The 23,114-nt window shown below is 38.4% G+C and overlaps 1 long non-coding RNA gene across 1 annotated transcript in view; it reads left to right on the forward strand.

Annotated features, from left to right (window-relative positions):
* The first annotated feature begins 200 nt into the window (after nt 1-200).
* Nucleotides 201-23,114, forward strand: part of LOC148045493 (uncharacterized) — a 60,637-nt gene continuing 37,723 nt past the window's right edge. The window contains exon 1 of the long non-coding RNA XR_015696596.1: nt 201-495. This is a non-coding gene — a long non-coding RNA (uncharacterized LOC148045493). The remainder of the gene's footprint in view (nt 496-23,114) is intronic.

A 23,114-nucleotide genomic window follows, 5' to 3' on the forward strand; every position in this document is an offset into this window, starting at 1 on the left:
TTGTGATGAACATGCATAATGCATTTTAAAAATATATTTAAAAAGCAATTGCTGGAGTTGCCAAAGAAACTCGGTGGCTAGGAAGAGAAGTTCAATTTTTTTCTCCTGCTGTGAGTTCACTGAGCATTTCTTCAAGCTGTTGACTTGCATCAACAAAACCTTCAGTACCAACAAGAATCTTAAGCCAAATATGCATGCCGTCTTAGCTGTGGATTAGATCTAGAAGGCAATGTCCACCAGCTAAGAAATATTTCTTTTCTTCTGAATTTATGTATATCCAAACTGTAGAATAGCCTTTCACAACAAGCTTTCTGTTTATTTAAGCTGAATATCCCCACCATCATCTGAAAGTATGTTTTTTTCTTATTATCCTTATGAGAAGGATTAGGGAAAAACCAACATGCTCAAACACCAATATTTTGGAAACAATATTGCATCAGAAAAATGTACAGGTATTGTGGACAACACAGAAAAAATAAACTCAGCCACAAAGCTGTAAGTACATTTACTCTTCGGTACAAATCATTGAAGTTTTATCTGATATTTGCTTCAGAGATTTTTGGCATGACAAAGTAAAAAGCAATGACACAAATGTATTTGTTATCTTGCCTTATTCACCTGCAGATGTTTTATTGCTGATATTATTGATACATTGTGTCTGAAACAGTGCATTGGGAAATGTTGATATCAGAGGTGGGTTGCTCTTGGTTCGGCCTGGTTCAGCCAAAGTGGTAGGGGCAGTGGCAGGAGGGTCCGCCCACCCACCCGGATGCAATGCAGAAGTGGTAGTAAAACCGATACAAGCCCACCACTGGTTGATATGATTTAAAAACTGGGTAGCTGGCTGTTAGTAAAGCAACAATTGTTTAAGGTAAATGATACCTTCTAAAGCTGGAGGACAATTAATTGAATTTATTTTCTTTAAAATAAAGTTAAGTAAATCAGGCAGTCCATGTTGGGGAACTTTGTGGAGAAGATGTAAACCCCTCTCTATTCTGCCGTTCATATCATATCAATTTATTATTACATATGTATTTATTTATTATTAAATGTTATGCTGCCCATGTCCCCTATAAGATATATAGTTTAATAAGATAACAGAAGAATAGATTAATAGAATATAGACTAATAGAGTTGGAATGGAGTTGGAGGTCTTCCAGCCCAACCCCCTGCTCAAGCAGGAGACCCCACACCATTTCAGACAAATGGCTATCCAATCTCTTCTTAAAAACCTCCAGTGATGGAGCACCCATAACTTCTGAAGGCAAGCTGTCCCACTGGTGAATTGTTCTCTCAGGAAAGGTCCCCTTTCTAGGTTGGTTCTCTCCTTGATTAATTTCCATCCATTGCTTCTTGTCTTGTCTTCTGATGCTTTGGAGAACAGGTTGATCCCCTATTTTTGTAGCTGCCCCTGAAATATTGGAAAACTGCTGTCATGTTACCCTTAGTCCTTTTTTTCACGCTTCTCAGATAAACCCATTGGCACTAATTGCATGAAGGAATTATTTATAATACATGGATAAACCTGAAATGTGCAAGCTGCAAACAAAGAAATCCTTTTTCATTGCTCTTCGTCACTGGAATTGCTTCACTTCAAACATTGTTTCATAGGAATCCCTCCTCCCATCATCATCATTATTTTACCACCAGATAAAAGTATTTATTTCCCAAGATCTACATATTAACAGTTGATAACCCTAGCCTCCTGCTCTGTTTTACTTTGCAATCCATTTTTTCCTTACACTTTTATTGTTCTTTCCTAATGTCTTGTTCTCTTGTAAGTCATCCTGGGAAAATACATTTATTTTGAAGTTGAGGGATATAAATGGCCACAGTTCTCTCTTTTGTGCCATGTTCTTGATCTCTTTTCATTTTTATCTCACCTAGGAAAAGAGAAAGTTGGGATAGCCTCCCAGCTACATGGTTTTATAAATGGGGTTGTTTCATTTGCTTATTCACTTGTTATCCTAACACAATGTTCAAGAAGAAAAGCAATGTATAAATCAAACATAGTTGCAAAGCTGAACAGTTTTCCCAGGCATTGTCGCTACCTCATTCTTGGCATGTGCAATCTCTTGTTTTGCAATTATTTTCCTCAGTAAGATTTATACTTTTGATTGGTTTGCTGCAGGGGCAAATTTAATGCCTGGAAAGTGGTACATTCAGTCCCTTGCTGTTTCAGCAGAGTTACTGATTGGAGTTGTATTCAGAGCTACCCCTGGCCATAGTTCCATATTTTAGAAGCAAAAAATAATAATTGATGATTATGAAGTGTACCAAGAATTAAGCTGAAAACTCCTATTTTATTCAGATGAAGAGGGAGGAATTTCCTTTTGAAAGGTGAAATTTAAGTAAATGACTGCTAAATTAAAGCAATCCCTCTTTCCAGAGTAAAAATAAAGCCAACATGTAGCAATGAAACTATAACAATATATTTGCAATATTGTTGCTTACTTCTGATCCATTTTCTCAACAGAACCCTAATTTTAGCATATAAGAAAAGTCTCAGATTATTTAAAACTCACCCGCAAAGGAGGACTCAGCAGTGCAAGACCTTGGACTATAAATTTTCAGTATAGCTGCACAATGTATCTGACATTTTATTATGCTTCCTAAATCCCTTCTGGATATCCCAGGGGTACAATAAGCACATCACAAAAGAGGCACTAAAGATTTAATACACACTCATCTATTGTTACTGCATCAGATGCAGAGGAATTGGGCATGATAAGACTTTGACGAGAGGGATCTGAATATATTTGGTGCTTTAAAAAAGTTGGGCCTCAAAAATAACTAGAAATAGAAATATCTTATGCAATATCTTCATATCTTCCCACATCTATCAGTGCACCATAACTTCTTGCCTCTGCTTCCTTTCCAAAAACAGGCCCTCTAAAAACTTCCCTGCACATACACACATGCGCGCGCATGTGCGCACGCGCGCGCACACACACACACAGAGAGAATCTGCTGCTGTTCTGATGCTATTAACTGTGTCTTCCTGAGGTAAAATGTGATCAGTCCAGCTTTCTCCTATATTTTGTGGCAAGCCATCCAAAGTTGCCTCTGTAGCAAGATGGTCAGAAAATAAATTTGACAATAAAAATAAAATAAGTATTTTCACTGTAAAATGTACAGAATCTCACATACAAAGACCTGCTTCTTATGAGTGGTCTGGCTAACAGCTATGTTAGGCAATTTGCCAAGAAAAAAACCCAAGGGAAGAGTAGGTGACTTCTGCTGCATGTTGTAGCTATGCTAGATTAATGATATTCATGCCATCCATATCCAGAATTGACAAACAGATGGTAGGAGATGATTCTGAAGAAGAGTGAAACTTAAGATTTCTTTTCTGCCTTCACTAAGAGAAACATGAATTTTGTTTCTTCACATTAAAGATTAATGATATTTAGGGGTGATGATCATGTGTGGGGGAGAGGTTGGATAAGAGAGGATGAGAGGAAGATTTGTGTGCTTGATGTTGCACTCTGATTTGAACATAGTCAAATAATAGTTAAGTCCCTAAAACTCTAATACAACACCCAATGTGTCTTCAGTCATATTGGACTGGAATAGTCAGTAATATTGGGCAAGAATACTATATCTAATTGTGGTCATCACTGACACAAAATAGATGCTCAGACCCTAGAAAGAGTGCAGAGAAGAGGAACAAAGATGATAAGAGGTCTGGAGGCTAAATTGTATGATGAATGGTTAAGGTCACTTTAACACTTAATGTTAAAGGGTTAACTTTTAACCCTTTAACTTTAAAGGGTTAAAGTTAGCCTACTGAAGAAAATGATTAGAATTACTAGAAGATTAGTTACTAGAAGATTAGACTTAGAATAACTTTATTGTCACTTTGAATATACACTAATCGGTATACATTAAAATGAAATTTCATTGCATACAGCTCTCAAAGGGTCACCACCTGCAAACATGGATAAATAAATAATACACAATTATGCATATAGCCACATATCCATATATATGACTCAAAGGAACAACACGGTCTAGTTTGGATGTTTATATGTACATGGCAAGAAAAATGAATATCTCATTTTACCAGTTTACCAGATGGATAGCATAGGGAACAAAACTGTTACAGAACCTGGTAGTCCTGCTAGAAATACTTAGAAACCTCCTCCCAGAGGGGAGCAACAGAAACAGACCGTGAAGTGAATGTGTGGGGCCTCTAACAATGCTTTGAGCTTTAAGCACATAGTTCTTATAAGCAGTATCCTGAATAACAAGAAGTGAGCTTCCTATTTTCTGGTACTTGAGGGGCTGTCATAGAGAAGAGAGGGTCATTTTATTCTCCAAAGCACCTGAGGGTAGAGCAAGAAGCAATGGGTCAAAGCTTGTTAAAGAGAAATCCATCCTGGAATTAAGCACAGTGGGAACAATTGATCAATGGAGCAGTTTGCCTCTTGGAGTTGTTGGCATGCCATTGCTGGAGGTTTTCAAGAAAAGATTAGACAACCATTTGAATGGTGTAAGGCTATAATGGTGAAGCTTATGGCACGGGTGCCAGAAGTAGCACATGGAGCCATATTTGCCAGCACGCGCACGGCAGCCCTCAGCTCCGGCACATGAATTTTGGCCTTCTTTAGGGCCTCCAGAGCCTGGGAAGGATGAAATGGGCACAACAGGCCAACCGGAAGTCCGGAGATGATCCATTTTCACCTTCCGGAGGGCCTCCAGGAGAGCCAGGGGAGGCCGTTTTCATCCTCCCCAGGCTTCAGGAAAGCCTCCAGGAGAATACTCTCTCCCTGTCCCCCATGCAGAGGGTTGCACGCACATGCGCAGGTGGGTGGATCACGTACTCACGCATGCACAATTTTGGCACACCTTTACAAAAGGGTTAGCCATCACTGGTATAAGGTCTCCTTCCCTGGGTAGGAGGGTTAGACTAGATGACTCCAAGGTCCCTTCCAGCCCTATGATTCTATAATTCAGTCATCTTACAAAAATTTGAGAGTGTAATGCCTATGTTACTTGCATTGTTGACACAGATGGTTGGGTAAATAACTAATTATTTCTTCTTCCATTTTAAATTCATCAGACCAAACGTAGTTTCGAAAATCTATTTCTACATGCCAGCCATCTTGAATTCTGTAAGCAAGTTTCTCCAGCTGTATTAGTACTCCCATTTCCCCTGACAAAACTGCTATTCTATTTGTATTTTTCTGAAAAAGTGAAAATAACTGAGGTCTGTACAGCCTATAAGATGGATATATCCCAACTGTCTAAATCTCTTAAAACTACAGCATTCTTATGGGCTTTACCTAAATCTAGTTTTCAATTCTGTAAATAAATAAATAGATGATCTGTTTCTCTGACAGGTCTATGCCTGAATGAAAATCCTTGAGACAGCTCTGTAATTTCTGTAAGGCCGTTACTAGTGTGACATTTATTTGCATAGATTCCTGTATTCTAAACAAATCCTAAAATTTTCAAGCAAACTTTATAAATGTTCAGTTATAAAGAAAATGTTATATTAAGCTAGAATCTTTATCTTCTTGCTCGATTTCAATCTACAGAGGAGGCTCATGACAACTGTGCATGTAATACACATTCACAAAGAGTTTCTCACACACAAATATGTACAGAGAATTTCTATGTTTGAGTGGATATGGTACGTCTCATATTAATTTTGTTTTGGAATATTCATTAACTTTGGTAGATGTGTGCATGTGTTTTTGAATAATATGTCAGTGCTTCAGGAACTAATAGTAGTTTAAAGACCTCCCTCTCTCTATACCTGAAGGAGCAATTTAATGCAAGGAGGCCTGGTCAAAGGACTAAATGGAGGTTTAGACTGCACATTGATAAAAATTCTTAATTCTCATCTCCCTTTATTATTAATGAATTAACTTACATATTAATAATTGTATTATCTGTGGAAATATGTTATAAGTATGACTAGGACTTTTGTTGTTATTCATTGTGGGCTTTTTCCATTTTTTCCTCCTCCCCCCCCTCCCTCCCTCCCTCCCTCCCTCCCTCTCTCTCTCTCTCTCTCTCACACACACACACACACCTCAGAAGGTTAGGAGCAATAGTACTTGTATGGCAGACTACTGAGAAACTGGATTTTTGTAGTCTAGACTGAAAAGCTGAAAAAATACCCCAGAATATCCCAAAACAATTTTGATGTGGTTGCCAAGAAATATATCTCTATATAGTCACCATATGGTCACCAAATAAAATTAAAAGTCATGTCTTTATCATTTATTTTCTTTTCCTTGATTCCTGCATTTTTGTTTTTGCTCTTTTCTTCTTTCTTTCATTTTTCCTCTATTTTTATTTTAAATGTGAGTTCTTGTTAGTTTTCATTCTGTATTCCAAATTTTATCTTATTTTATTTTTAAAAGGAAATCAGACAGAGTTGCTCCTGCAAAAAGTTTAAAGGTCTCTCTGGTGTCAATACCAAGGCAGTTTTGTTTTGGCTTGGATACTAAGAAGGTTCAGAAGAGGTAGTCTTGCCTTGGATGGCAATCATCATCATCTTCATAATTTCCTTAGAAAGAGGCAAGACCAAAATACTTTCATATCGTGGTCCACAGTAATGATCTGAATCACTAGGAGTTGACTCAGCTTGGAGGAAATTTAAGATTTAAATTTGTGTAAAGATACAATTTTATAAACACTCATTAGGTAATCAACCCTAACAAAACATATGAGGTTTGCATCTGGATTTATTTCCTTTTCCTGTGTAAATTGATAACTGCTTCTATGAAAACCTTCACAAAAAACCTTGTATTTGTTACTTTGCTAACCAGTAAGTCGAATTGGCTACATGGACAAGCTGAGATTTTAAGTAAATACAAAAGTGTTACCCATTTTCAGAAAGAATACTTTAAATCTCTTTCCCCTTACTCAAATTGTTTTCAACCCTGGCTCATTTAGGATGAAAACAAATATCCTCAAATAAATAGGATTTTAGCAAGCAAACCAGTGACAGATTTGAAGCCTGGAGGTATACAGAAGACAAAGAAAAGTAGGAGAAGAGATAGATTTCCATCACAGTATGTATAGTGTACACACCGAGGAACACAACAGCTGTGCTGCTTTCAGGCTTCTTCCTGATGAGGTTTGGGGTTTTGCTAGAAAAGGGGATGACACATTCAGCTCCAGATGGAATTTTTCCCTTGGATTTTGTCTCATGGGAAATTGCTGTTTCTACCCCGCACCCCCCAAAAAAGAGAGCATCTTGCAGCTCTGTGCTAAGAACTGTACACTAATAATTGTACAACACTGTCTGGCATACAACATGCTGAGAAAGAGGACGGAGACACTTGAATTAAGCAGCCAACCTGCAGCCTTGGAACAACCAAAGATCATCTGCCAATTTTTTCTTTTTGTTTCTTCCTTCCCCATATTTTACTTAGAGGTGAGATAAGAGAATCAGAAGGAAAGAAGGGGGGGAAAAGAGGAGGATGGAAAGAGAGCAGGGAAAGGATCTGTTAGAAAGGTATTTAAGATTTTGGCTCTGACTTCATTCACTCCCTGCTTCACCTCTGGATTGTCCTGAAAGAACGTGACCTGTGAAAGAAAACAAAAGTGTTGCCTACTTGAATTTCAGTTCTGGCCTCTAGAAATATGTAATTCTTCTATTCCCAATGCCAGCACAATCATTTAACTGTATAGGCTAGTTTGGAAGCCTGGCAGTTTGAACGCAAAACATCTGGAGATACCAGATTACACAGGGTTTACAAAGGGTTTACAGTTTACAAAGTAAACTTACTAGGCAGCTGTAGGAAGTTTTTACCCAATATTTTTTTGTTCCTTTTGCTACATCCATTTCCCTTTAAAATGGATTTTTTTTAAAATATAATTTTTATTAAACATTATTACCTTTAAAAAACAAAAAGAAAAATACAACGACATAAATACAACGACATAAGCAAAACAAATCATACATAACAATATAAAGTAAAACATACAGATACAAATGCCGTTTTAAACATACAACCCCCCCTCCCCCCCACGGTGACAGTTATTCACAGCCCAGTTTTTTCTTTCTTTCCTCATTATTAGGTCTCTAAGCCACATCTTCTCATTGCAAGATTCAGGGATCTATTACGGTACCTATGTTAACTTTCCCCATTTTAAGTCCCTGCTGTTCTCCTAGTCGCCCACATATACCATAGGTTCCAGCTAAGATAATGTTCTGTTTCTCCTTTGTCCCTCAGCCAACCCGTCATTCTGTCCATTTCTGCACATTCGTAGATCTTTTTAACTATAGCATCTTCCGACGGTATAGTGGTGGATTTCCAAAATTGTGCATAGGTTATTCTTGCGGCCACAATTATATGCAGGCTCAAATGCCATATTGAACTGCTTATGTTATCTGGTTTGATGCTTAGTAACAAGTTCTCAGGTCTCCATTCAATGTTTGCCCCGGTAACCTCTTTTAACCATTTTTTAATCCTTTTCCAATATTTCGTGGCCTCAGTACAGGACCACCAAATATGATAGAATGTGCCATCCTTTCTTCCACATTTCCAACACAATGGAGATAACCCAGGAAACATCTTGGCTAACCTCGTTGGGGGGAAGTGCCACCTATAAACCATCTTGTATATGTTTTCTTTGAATGCAGTAGATGTTGTAAGTTTAATGGTCTTACTCCATAGATCCCACCATTTGCCCATTTCAATTTCATAACCTAAGTTTCTCTCCCATACTATTAGAAGGCTTTTGTCCATCTCTTCATTAGTATCTTGGCAGGTCAAAAATTGGTAGATCTTCGATAACATTTTCTTGTCTCCACCAAACAAGATCTTATCTAGCCCCTGAGGGTTTGGGTAGATCCCGAAACGTGCCTTATCACTTTTAAACCTGTTTCTAACCTGTAAATATTCCCACCATTCCAAATTCCTTCCCTGTTGCTCTAATTCCATTTTTGTTTTCATGTTGCCATCTTCTGTCATGATATCTTTATATGTTATGTTTCTTGTCCAATTAAATAGACTCGGATGCGTTAAGGCCTCTAATGGTGCCAACCAACACGGAACCCTAAGATAATATTTTTTCCTCATTTTTTCCCAGACCCCCATCAAAATATTCCGAATATAATGTCCCATGAAGTACCTATGGGGGGTGTCTCTTTCTTGCCAGAGGGAGGCATGCCATCCCTGGGGGAGGTCATGTCCCTCTATAGCCAATAGGCGCCTTCTATTCAACATCACCCAATCTTTCACCCATGTCATGATTGCTGCGTTATAGTATGCTTCCCAGTTGGGTACTCCGAAGCCTCCCAGTTCTCTGCGTTTTTGCAAAGTTTGGGCTTTGATTCGTGCTTTCTTGCCTTGCCATATAAACTGTGTCACTATTGTCTCCAAGGATTTAAAATTTTTTTTGTCTAATTTAGTTGGTGCCGTTTGAAACAAAAACAAAAATTTTGGTAATACATATGTCTTGACTGTCGCAATCCTGCCCATCAGAGACAATTGTTTGCTACTCCAATTGGTCATATCTTTGGATACCTGTTGTAGCAATTTCATATAGTTATCTACCTTGATAGAGGAACATCTCTCCGTCAGCCAAATTCCCAAATATTGTACTTTGTGGGCCATGTTGATCCCTAACAGGCTTTGTACTTCCCTTTTCTGGTTCAGAGTCATATTTTTAATTAACAGTTTTGTCTTCTCTTTGTTTATACGTAGCCCCGCTATCCTACCATACTCCTCTATTTTACGTAAAAGTTGTATTCCAGACGCCATAGGGTCCTCCAGGATAAAAACAAGGTCATCGGCGAAAGCGTGGACCTTAAATTCCTGAGCTTTAGCTCGTAACCCTTTAATTTGTGTATCGCTTCTCACTATTCTAAGAAGGGGTTCTAATGTGAGGATAAACAGTAGGGGGGATAGCGGGCATCCTTGTCTTGTGCCTTTACCAATCACAATGTCACCCGCCTCTTCTCCGTTTACCAATATTGTCGCGGTTTGTCGTACATAAATTGCCCGAATTGCATTTAAGAAACTTTCTCCAAACTTCATGTTTTCTAGTTGTGACAACATAAAATTCCAATTTACCCGATCAAAAGCCTTTTGTGCGTCAAGAAACATAAAGGCCACTTGTTTATCTGGCCGAGCTTCATAATATTCTAAGGCATCCAAAATAATTCTGACATTGTCTTTCAAATGCCTTGACGGCAGGAAGCCGTTCTGATCAGGGTGTATAAATTTGTTAAGGAAAAATTTGAGTCTATCTGCCAATATAGCTGCAAAGATTTTATAATCCACATTCAATAGCAGTAGACTTATATACCGCTTCATAGGGCTTTCAGCCCTCTCTAAGCGGTTTACAGAGAGTCAGCATATTGCCCCCAACAATCCGGGTCCTCATTTTACCCACCTCGGAAGGATGGAAGGCTGAGTCAACCCTGAGCCGGTGAGATTTGAACCGCTGAACTGCTGATCTAGCAGTAGCCTGCACTGCTGCATTTAACCACTGCGCCACCTCGGCTCTATTCACATTCAAAAGTGAAATGGGCCTATAGTTTTTAATTTGGGTACGGTCAGCTCCAACTTTAGGCAAAAGGGTTATATAAGCCTCGGCCCATGATTTCGGTGCAATAGAATCCGTCAAGACAGCATTAAATATTGCTATCATCTCTTGTCCTAAAATTTCCAAAAAAGATTTATAGATTTCAACTGGCAAACCATCCATGCCAGGAGTTTTGTTGTTTCCCATTTTTTTAACTGCCTTTTCTAGTTCCTCTAATGTTATCTTTTGGTTCAGTACCCCTTTTGCTTCATTTGAGATCTTGGGTAGATTTGCATTATCTAAAAATTCCTTAATTTGGACCTCAGAAACTTCTTCCCTACTATATAGTTGCTGAAAAAAGCCTTGGATAATTTCGTGTTTCTCCCCCTTGGTTTCTACTAATTCCCCTTTACTATTCTGCAGTTGAGCTATACGTCTGCTCTCTCTTTCTTTTCGAAGTCTATAAGAGAGCCAGCGACCCGGTTTGTTGGCATGCTCAAAAAAGTTTTTTGGGATATGGCCAAGGCTTATATGAGAGGCCTAGCTATTAAACATACAATAGGTACCCACAAGAAAAAATTAGAAGAGAGGGCAAAATGGGTAACTAAACTGGAGGTTGTAGAAAAAGCCTTGCAACAGAACCCACTAGATGATAGGAAAAAAGAAGAAATGGCTAGAATTAAGCATGGGATCTCTCTTTTAGACCAGGAGGATGTCGCTCGAAAACTTAGGGGGAAAATGGATTTAATCCTAAGGGGCATGGTGGCTCAGTGGCTAAGACACTGAGCTTGTTGATCAGTGGTTCAAATCCCTAGCATCGCGTAATGGGGGTGAGCTCCCGTTACTTGTCCCAGCTTCTGCCAACCTAGCAGTTCAAAAGCACGTAAAAATGCAAGTAGAAAAATAGGAACCATCTTTGGTGGGAAGGTAACAGTGTTCCGTGCACCTTTGGCCTTTAGTCATGCTGGCCACATGACCATGGAGACATCTTTGGACAGTGCTGGCTCTTTGGCTTTGAAACGGAGATGAGCACTGCCCCCTAAAGTTGGGAACAAGTAGCACATATGTGCGAGGGGAACCTTTACCTTTTCCCAACCTAACTCTTCGTTTTGTTTTATTTTGCCCTGATAGACGTTGTCAGTTCACACAGGATCACAGCGTGATCACCAGAGTCTTTGGTACAAAACTTCTTTTTCCTAAAGCGAAAGGCACCCTCAGCCACTCTCAGAAATGTTCCTCTAAAATGCAGCATGGATGGGAAGAAGATGTCTCCCTGAACAAAGAGGCATAATTAACATTTGCTTCTTTTACCCCAAAGGGAACAATATTTCAAAACTGTTGCCTTGTATTGATTGCTAAGAGAAATACATAACCCATCATTAATGTATTGTAGTTAAACAATTTCTTAAGGTTAAACTGTGGTTCATAAATCTGGCATTGGACTGAAGCTTTTTCTTTAAGTAACATCTGCCTTGAAAACTTTTTTTTTCTATAAGGTTACACCTGGGAATGGAAATGGTCCGTGAACACACTCAGATTAACTCTTTTTCAATGACTTCATATGTTTTAAGGGGCATTCAGAATGGGTGAGTTGAGTTCTCACAAATGCTGATATCCCCCCCCCCCAATGATTTCATTTTAATCAGAAAATACAGAATCTGAGAATTGATTTTAAATTTATAGAAGTGGTCATTAAAATAATTTATAATCCCACAAAGAAATTCCATCTGATCAGACTATAGTTGGTGAAGAAAATCACTATCAGTAAAATGTTTAACGCTCAGAAAAACTTATTTCCAATTCCCCTCACAAACCTTTTAGCAAACATTGACAACTTTTTAATAAACACCGACAATGTTGATTTTTTTAAAAAATAAAATAAATACGCAGCAGGAAATTGGTTCTGTTCCAGCTTTTTAAGTAGGGCTTTGGCATTTTTTTCTTTCAACAAAATGTATTTTGAGACTAAACAAACTAACATTTTAGAAGCCTGGATTCTACTTTGCACAATCACTCTTTTCTTTTTGAATTTAAAAAAACCCAAAGGTTAACTGTAGCTTCTCAAAAATTTGCCTATTCTGTTCCAAGTCTGAAAAATTCTTGTCAAGGGGGACTCAGTATGAACTCTGCCCTAATGTAAGAGTTAATATAAAGTTTTTAAAAACCTTGCACATAACTTGCATTCCTGGGCAAATTTAGTTTAAGTAAGTCCAGAGTTTGATGGATTTGCAGTTCTAGGTTTTTAATATACATCTTGGGAATATTTGAACCTTAAGACATGCTATTTTATGCCAGTCTCATTTTAATATTTTGTTGCTACTCTCAGTGAGGCAGAGATGTCATTTGCTTATTTTTCAAAAGAAAATTGAAGTAGTGTTGCCAGGACTGAGAAAATTGAGGAAATTATTTTTGCCATTTTGGAGGAGGAGTATAAATAGAGGCTGAGTTCCAAAATCTCCATCTTTTAGACTAATTTATATTATACATTATATATATAAATATCTAACCAGTTTCCTCTTTTAATATAGTAGATACACACAGTATTTGAAATCCACTCAGGTCATGGAGAGGGGAGGCTAATGTTTAAAAGAAAATAAATACTTTAGCGACCTTTTTTCTTTTAAAAAAAGTGGCAGAAGAGTGATATAATGCAATTCATTTTTCTGGGGGCAAACAACTGAACATAAATGTTCAAGTCTCCCACTGCTCATGGTAGTCTTCAAGATCACACACAACTCTTTATAGGTAAAGGTAGAGGTTCCCCTCGCACATATGTGTTCCAACTCTAGGGGGTGGTGCTCATCTCTGTTTCAAGAGCCAGAGCTGTCTGAATATGTCCCCGTGGTAATGACTAGATGCCGAAGGCACATGGAATGCTCTTACCTTTTCATCAAAGGTGGTCCTTTTTCTTCTTGCATTTTTACATGCTTTCGAATTGCTAGGTTGGCAGAAACTGGGAGAAGTAACGGGAGCTCACTCCATTACATGGCGCTAGACATTCAAACTGTTGACCTTTCTGATCAACAAACTCAGTGTCTTAGCCACCCAGTCACTCAGCCACTGCATCCTCAACTCTTTATACAACCAGTTAATTGCATGCTACAACTCACACATTGTCCCAATCAGGGGTGTGTTCCAGCAGCTGCTACTGCCAGTTTGCTCATGGTTGCACAGCGCACGCACTTGATGCATGCTGTGCGCACATGCACAATATTATAAAACACTTCTGTCCATGTGCAAAAGCCAAAAAGAAGGAGAACTGGTTCAGGGATGTGGCAGGCCTGGGTCGCTGCCAGTTCCAGCAACCCAAGTCGCCACACTACTACTGGTTTGGCCGAACTGGTCCAAACCAGTAGAAACCCACCCCTGATCTCAATCTGTAATATAGTTTGTTCAATTTTAGTTTAGCATGCTTTATGAACCCAGGTATTAGGCCCTTAAAACCATGGCTTTAGACTCAGCACAGCACATGTCTCTAAAAAATTGCCACTAAGTAAATAAACATGGTTAAGAAAAAAAAAACATAGATTAGTGCAGTTGATGAACCCAACTCCAGAGAATGTAGTTCGGCCTGTAGACTCACTTCTTAAGTAGTTTGACCCTATGTCAAATCCTCACTGCTATACTTGCTGCATCAATTTCCCCAGTCTCCCTTGATAAAAATTAAGTTGACAGCAACCTGGACATTGCAACAGCGGGAATCATTCTTTACTGCTTCTGGAAGATTGATAAAGACACCGAAAAAGCCAGGAAATTTTGTAACAGGCATATTGCTCCTATAGCTTCCCACAATCTAATCAACCTTTCTTCACACTGCCACCTGATATGATTGAGAGAAAACTAATGGGACTGTGAGGCCTCCTAGGAGGGACTGAAGTAGGAAAGGCTCCAGGCCTTTCCCATCAGAAGCAAAGCTAATGAGGAAACAAGAAGTGATCTCCTTGTAATGTCCCTTGTTACATCATCAGGCACATAAAAAGTCCTGGAGCTCAAAGTGAGCACAAGCTCATGCCAATCAAATATACCCTTTCCGAAGGTAAAAGCCTTGAAAATGCATTTGCTGTATAAATCGGGGGATGGAGGGGGAGATGAGGAAACAAATAATGTCAGCCTAAAGTGACGTGAAATAGATAACAATGACCTTGGAAATAATTTAGAAAGAGTGCTTTGCTAAACAGGAGATTGCAAATGTTATTTACAAGAGCATCTTCTCTGAATAAAATACCCATTTGTGAGTTAAAGTCACAAGGGGTCATATTCTAGATCAGGTGTGAAATCCAGCAGGTTCTAACACAGACCAATGAGACCAATTACTACTCTTGGCCAGATAGGGAAGTTTTCAGATATTCCAGATATTGTAGATCTATATTTATTTTTAAATCTCTTCCCATTGACTGGAACAGTGAAGAGGAAATCAATCATAGGCAGAAAGGAAACTGCAAATTTGCCCAAGATAATGACACATAAACAAGATCAGGAATGGACTTTTCAGTGGTAATACATGACTCTGGAAGCTGAACGTTACTATGGTGGAGAAAAAAAGATAGTTTTCAAATTGTAGATCTGACCATTACTAAGACTACCGTGGTCTGCAAAAACAAACAAACCCTGAAGCAATCAATCCTGACTGTTCTCTTGAAGAGATGATGAGCCAGCAGAAACTCTTCTACTTTGGAGGTGTACTGGGTGTAGACAATAGACCAGGAAAAAGTGATTATGCTGGGCAAGACTAAGAGATGAGTGGAAATACAGTGAATAAATGGTGGCTATCAGACTTTATGGCACCTAGCTAAATAATATTATCTAATGAGTCAGAAAGCAACATTTCTGAAAATAGCCATTAAGAATCATGTAAAAAGGTTGGAATTCAACACTATTTTTTCTTTTTTTATGTTCCTTTTATATTTCAAGGTTGACTCAGCCTTCCGTCCTTCCAAGGTCGGTAAAATGAGGACCCAGATTGTTGGGGACAATATGCTGACTCTATATAAACCATTTAGAGAAGGCTTAAAAGCACTGTGAAGCGGTATATAAGTCTAAGTGCTATTGCTATTTCAAACATATACATCAAACTAATATGTGATGAATCTACTTCAGAGTAAACAATTAAGGATCATGGTCTTTGGGCCGACATAAATTACTGTAAAAATGCTTTCAGGCAGTTTGTGACCTTATGCTATACTTGTAAGAATGACATTGTTGCAACTAATGCTGATGACGGATGAATTGGACAAAAGCCTGCTTTCCAGCTAACGAAAAGAAGAGAAAGGGGGCCAATTAATCTCGGTACAATTTCTTTATACTGTATTAGTAGCAAAAAATCAAGCTTAAAATTTTGCATAAACCAAGATTCTGTGGTTTATTTGACAAATGATAAGTAAAACAAATGATGCTAATGTGTGAGGCCTTTGTTTTGCTACTTTATAGCCTTATCCTTTCTTATGTAGGATTGTATCTTCATCCTTATTATAAAACTCCTATTTTGGCTGCCTCCATTAAATTTAAAGTATAGGTTGGATTTTAACTTTACAACATTTATCTCCATAAAATAGGTGTTAGTATTTCCAGAATGCAATTATTTTGTAGTAGGCTTGTATTCTGTGTTATATACATAAAATAAAGCTCCTGTCTTTCTTTAATATAACCAGGATTGCTGAATTATAAGCCAATAAAATTATCTCCCCCACCCCCTCCTCAACTGACCCAGCTATTTTTTGCTGTGCAGCTGTACCTTTCCTACCATAAGAGAAAGCAATGCTCTCTGATCTCCTCCAGATTTATTTGAACATATATTTGGCTGACATTCTACAAAGGTGGCAGCAGAAGTTGAATCAAGAACACTGCTCCAACTTTTAACTCTACTTTCTCGGAAGCTTGCATCACTTTTTTTTATGAATAGAGATGAAAGCCTTTTCTTCCCATCAAAATTAGGATGGAAGCCAAGTTAATTTCTCAGTAACCAAGGTTGATTCCAAGACCTTGAATGACTTTGGGCCAGGCAACATAGACCCTTACCTCTTTGAAAATGAATGAGGCACAATAGATGTTTTCTCCAACTTGTATAGGTCTTCAGGCAAAGTAAGAATGAGAACTCTATTGTGACAGTGAAGGAAGGACTTTTAGATAACATTAGATTAAAGAAGGTTTTTTATTATCGTGTGGACTTAAAAAATGAACTACCCATAGGGAAATGTTTCGCTTTCTGCAATCTATCCTTCCCAGTAGACCCTCATGATACATCTCTCACCAGCTCCATAGCTCGTGCTGGGATTAACATAGTTGAATAAATACATGTGCCTGCAGGAATAAATGGTACTCCTGAGGAAGATGCCTCTCTCCAGATTCAGCTCTGCCTCTTATAACTGCAAACACTATGATCAAGGGAAAAAGTACCGTATTTTTCAGAGTATAAGATGCTCCAAAATATAAGACGAACCTTCCTTTTGTGGAGGAAAACAAGAAAAAAGCTGCCTTTGCCTCCCAGCAATTTGCCTCCTTGCAGCAAACAGCAGTCTGTATCAGTTTCAGCACAGCCTGATTAGCACAAGCAGCTGATTGTCAGTTGGAGCAGCCTCCCAATGATCAGCTGTTTAAGGCTGCAGGGATTGCCATAGCCTATTGCTGCCTCCACACCCCTCACTTTTGGCCTCTGCATTCAATTTTCAGCCTCTGCATGCTCCGTTTTTGGCCTCCACATGCCCATCCTAGTGGTTGGGATCGGAATGGGTGGGAAATGGAGCATGAGGAAGCCAAAAATGGGGTGCGTGGAGGCCAAAATGGGATATGGAGGCCAAAAATGGGGTGTGCGGAGGCAGCAATAGGCAATGGCAATCCCTGCAGCCAGAAACAGCTGATGGTCAGGAGGCCGAGCCAATCGTCAATCAACTGCTTGTGCTAATCAGGCTGTACTGAAACTAAAACTGAAACAGGTTGTTTGCTGTTTGCTGCAAGGAGACAAATTGCTTGGAGGCAGAGGCCAACAGGTGGGGGCCAACGGGTGTACAGGGCTACATTCAGTATATAAGATGCACCCAAATTTTCACCCTCTTTTAGGGCATGGAATGCATCTTATACTCTGAAAAATATGGTATTCTATGTGTGAAGAATTCCAGTTTGTTATAGTGATCATAATGGAATGGTTGATCATTACCTTCTCTGACTGGGTGCTTCAATAAAATAAGGGGAAAAGTGACAGTATCTGAACTACAGTTGACATAGCTAACTTGAAGAAGAAAAATAAGAGTTTTGTGACACCCTAACATCAGTCCTTCAAGGAAGGCCAAGGCATAAAACAAATTCCACAAAAAATATTGGAACTCTAATTTATAGATATGAATAGGCTATAGTTACAGAATTTTGACATGACAGCATTTTCTTTCTTTTCCTCAAGAATGAAACACTTTATTTTTTTCCCAAACTATCTTATTTTCCCAAGATTAAATCATATTTTGCTAAATGCATTGCAACATGCTTTCTCCAAGGTAACTTCTGGACTCTACACACTCAAAGACTAGTTGATATATTTCCCTCTTACATTGAAGCATCTACAGAAGCATTTCATGGAGATCGTGGAAACTAAACAGGTTAAGGCTTAGTACTTTAATGGAGGAATTTTAAGGCTGTTGTCTAGATTGAGATGTAGCAAAACAAACTGGATGTAGACAGTGAGAAATCACATCTATAATGTTGTCAAGAAGTCTGTACCAATGTAGTCACCAAGAGTCAGACCTGACTTGAAGATGATTTGACCTTTAATTTTATGAGAACATGGATGAGCATTCAGACTCAACTGTTGTTTGGATCACATTGTTATTGCATACTAACTGATAACCCGGCACTGTCCAAGTATTTATTTATCCCAATTCTGTATTAGACAGGAATGGCAATGTCAAGTGGCAATGTTAGTACGGAATGGGCTGTCCTCCCTCCTTCCATGAATGTTGCTGCAACTAAAAATTCCTAAAAATGTTTTCCCTGTGCCTCCAGAAGTGTAATTTCTAATGTTGGATTTTCCCCCTTACCAGAGGGAGCCCCCTTGTGGAATACTGTGAATCTGTTACCATGGCAACTCCATTGCATTGTACAGTAGAAGTCATTTTAAGGCAGTACAGTAGAAGCCATTTTAAGGCACAACAGTCTGTATCTTAACAGAACACCCCCACCACCACCACCCTTGACTTGGCATGTGTTTACACATTTTTAAAATGTAAAAAAGAAAATTTGGACCGCAAAGGTTCAGAAATGTTTTTAACTGAATCTGTCATCATATGCATACAATTGCCATGTCAAAGATAGAGACTTCAGTATAGAGAGGGAGAGAGAGAGGGAGAAAAGGGGACAGGGAAAGAGAGTCACAGAAAAAGATCAGTTTCCATTTGATAAGACTCACAATGCTCTTCTTCAAAGAAATACTCTACAAAATGAAGCCCCAATTGATTCAATAAGGAGAGAGGGAACTTCACACCAAGGTTAGCTGCTTTAAAGCAAAACATGTTTGGCAAACATGTCCCCAGGGCTAAATCAATTATTTTTAACCATCCTGTCAGTGTTCAGAACCAACAAAGTATTCTGAAATGCAGAGTCGTAACTGAGGGTTACTGAAACATGAAGAATGCTGCTTTCACATGCATTTTGAAGGCACTTCCACCATATAAATTAGATCCAGAACTGCAAACATAGATGTTTTTCTTCTGAATACTGTAGAACCACTGGTCACGAATGCTTCTAACTATGACCAAATTGGTTTCCTACCAAAAAATTCACAATTTCTTTTCTTTCATGGCTGATTTCCCCTTCCACGCCATTTTCTTTTAATTTCCAAAATGAGATTCAGGTCAGAACCAAATCTATTTGTGACAAAAGTTATGAAACGAATTATGGTCATGACCAGAGGTTCCACTGTAGTAGGTAAAAAAATAGCCATCCAAATGCCAGCATCTTCCTGTCTTTGGCTAATCTCAAGAAGATAAGCAGAAAACCTTATCACTGCCTGGAGGAAAGTGCACCAGGAAATAGCAAGACTGTAGACAGACTGCAAGGTTAATTATCAATCAATTGATTGCCTAGAAGAAGGAATGGCAAGACATTTTAATACTGTTGCCTAGAAAATAACATGAATGGGTTGATGTGATAACTAGAATTCAAGTCTGACTTGAGGAAGACTTTATTATTGAAAAGGAAAATGGTTTTTGGTAATTTCCAAAACATTGAAGAGGAGATTGGCTGTTGAAAACATTAAATTCTTGCCAGAAAAAGACTTCTTATATTTCAACAGCTGATGTGTGGTAGTAGAGTTGAATTATGACAAAGTAGATACTATTTATTTGTTATTTATTTGTTTGTTAAATTTATTGGCAGCCTATCTTGCTGTGGGGCTACTCTAGGTGACTTGCATTGATTAAAAGGGAGAAATGAAGAGAGGGTAAACAGAAGTAAGATAACAGAACAATAAAACAAACTGTGAAAAAGAACATAATGAGAATACATCAATATGTTAACCAAAAGTAAAAAAAAAAAAAATTAAACCCACAGGTCAATTCAATCTGAATGTTGTCATATGTATAAAATTTAGTGATGGAAGAGAGAGAAAAATGCTGGCAAAAGGATGATCAAAAGTAATTAATTTGGCTGGAATGACCAATAGAGAATATTGAATTGTTCTGCATATAATCATTATAAAAATGATCAAGTTTTATAATTTCAGAAGTCCCCCCCCCTTAGGGGGGAAAATACAAAATGGATTAACATGAATCTAATCAGGAATAGATATAAAGCTGTTCATTTTATCTTTAATTTAAATTAATTACCTATAAAAAGAGGTTTTTTGGGGGGGAGAAGTGGTTTTAACCATGCATTTGTTTTAGGATTCTTTTGATTTGCACACCCTAGAAATGATAGCACAACATCTATTTTGTCAGTGCGCAGATGGATGGTTGAGGACAATTATTGAGAAGTATGACCCTTTGGCTGCTGAACATCTATTTTAACAAAACAGCAAAAGTTCAATCTAAAGCCAGTGACTACCCAGTATTGACATGCAGAGAAAGGTCATATGGACCTTTAGATAGATTCCTGCATGAATCAATGCACTGCCAAATTGATGGAACCTCAAGTTAATGTTCTGCCAATAATTGCAAGTAAATTTCATATGCCACCCACTGGTAGCCTTTCTGACAGCTTCAAATGACCCACAGATTCATTGAATGGGTTGAAATAACCAGAACGTTCAGCAAAGCAAAGAAAGGGAAGGCAGATGGCTCCAGAACATGTTTATACATCACACTCAGTTAGATATGTATCTACAACATATGCATAACAGAGTAAACTGAGGAAACGAAACTCAGCGCAAAATAGACAAGCAATTTTTGTACTTTTCCCCCTCCTAAGTGTTGAAGGGCTCAGTGGCTAAGTCGCTGAACTTGTCGATCAGAAAGGTTGGCAGTTCACAGGTTTGAATCCCTAGTGCCACGTAACGGGGTGAGCACCTGTTACTTGTCTCAGCTTCTGGCAACCTAGCAGTTAGAAAGCATGTATAAAATGCAAGTAGAAAAATAGGAACCACCTTTGGTGGGAAGGTAACAGCATTCTGTGCGCCTTCGGCATTTAGTCATGCTGGCCACATGACCACAGAGACGTCTTCAGACAGCGCTGGCTCTTTGGCTTTGAAATAGAGATGAGCACTGTCCCCTAGTCGGGAATGACTAGCACATATATGCGAGGGGAACCTTTACCTTTTTAAGTGTTGAAGCTTAATTTACAGTGGCTTATTTCTCACAGCAGTTGAGGTGAGAAACGTATTTCTGAATGCTGTTCTTCAGCCTGTAGCAGATAAAATATATTTGCAATATCCTAAGCATGGCCAAGCAATACATCATGGCAAAGACTAGGCCTGCATTTCCTTTATGGCTTCCTATTTACAGCATTCATTCATTCATTCATTCATTCATTCATTCATTCAGATGTAAAGAAGCATTAAATCACATCAAGCCCCATTTTAAATCTATTGTGGTACAATCCAGATACAGGTACAGGCTGGCTGGGGATTTAAGTCTCTCATCTCTTAAAGATACCAATTAGGAAAGGAATAGCTGTGGAAGAATCGGAAAGCAAACATTTAAAACTCTTTTTAAAAACGTTCTAACTTTCCTTTAGAGAACTTTTTTCAATATGTTACATTGTCAATGAAAATAACATTACAAAATAGTTCCTTTATGTCCAAGAGGATCTATTTTTATTTTTCAGAAGCAATGACGAGAGGAAGGCAGAGAAAAAGGTAGAATTTTTGAAGTGCTTTTATACTTAAAAGAACACACTGATTGCAGAAGACAAAATGTTATTGTTTGTATGCTAGATTGGAAAAACTCTTTCAATTTCACTTGACAAGTATTTGGTTCAATTTGGTAAAAAAGAAACCAGGCTTGGGAAGAAACTACTAGTAGATAATCTATCTGGATAATTTATTGCTAGTCTTAATAAAAACACTGTTCTGCCACAATCTTCCTTGATCTGATGTCCTCTAGATTTGTTTTACTCTGATAGAAATTCTGGATTTATAACCTAACACAGATGGTCCTTGACTTACAATTATTCATTTAGTGACAATTCATAGTTACAACAGCACTGGAAAAAGTGACTTACCATCACACTAGGCCAACAGTCATATGATCAAAATCTGGGCACTTAGCAATCATCATATATTTACAACAGTTGTAGCATCCCATAGTCACATGATCACCACTTGTGAACTTCTTGTGAGCTGGCTTCTAACAAGCAAATGGAGAAAGCTGAATTCACTTAATGATTGTATGATTCACTTACAACTGCAGTGATATATTAACAACTGTGGCAAGAAATGTTGTAAAATTGGGCACAATTCACATAACAACCACCTTACTTATCAATGGAAACTCTGGTCCCAATTGTCAAGGACTGCCTGTAGTTAGGAAAGGTTGATTGTATTTTATTGTATTGTATTGCATCGCATTGCATCACATCACATTGCATCACATTGTATTAATTATACCATACCATACCATACCATACCATACCATACCATACCATACCATACCATACCATACCATACCATACCATACCATACCATACCATACCATACCATACCATACCATACCAAGTTATGTTATGTCATGTTATTTTGTGTTGTGCTGTGCTGTGCTGTGCTGGTGTTTGTGTTTGTGTTGTGTTGTAATGTGATGTGATGTTCAGGGGTGAAATCAACTTACCTTCATTACCGATTTGCAAATGTGAGCACGTGCATGCAGGACCTTCCACACATGCACATAGCATCAAAAATGGAAAGTGATGACATCAGGGTAGGTGAGCAGAGCCTCCCGCTGCCACCACTACCGGTTTGCCCGAACCAGATAGAACTGGCTGAATTGCACCACTGGAACTTACGTTACGTTATGTTGTGTTGTGTTATTATGTTATATTATGCTATGCGATGCTATGCCATGCCATGCCATGCCATGCTATACTATGTTATTACAAATACAGTATTTCAACTCCTAATGACCATATAATCACATACTTTTTTTTGGCCCCAAAGAAAGTGACTTGCCATTGCTTTCTTTCAGAATTGGTTGGGGGGGTTTTTTGAG

Source organism: Thamnophis sirtalis, unplaced genomic scaffold, assembly GCF_051295495.1.
Source record: "Thamnophis sirtalis isolate CommonGarterSnake01/CBP01778 unplaced genomic scaffold, rThaSir2_p1.2 scaffold_5, whole genome shotgun sequence".
Classification (NCBI taxonomy): Eukaryota; Metazoa; Chordata; class Lepidosauria; order Squamata; family Natricidae; genus Thamnophis; species Thamnophis sirtalis.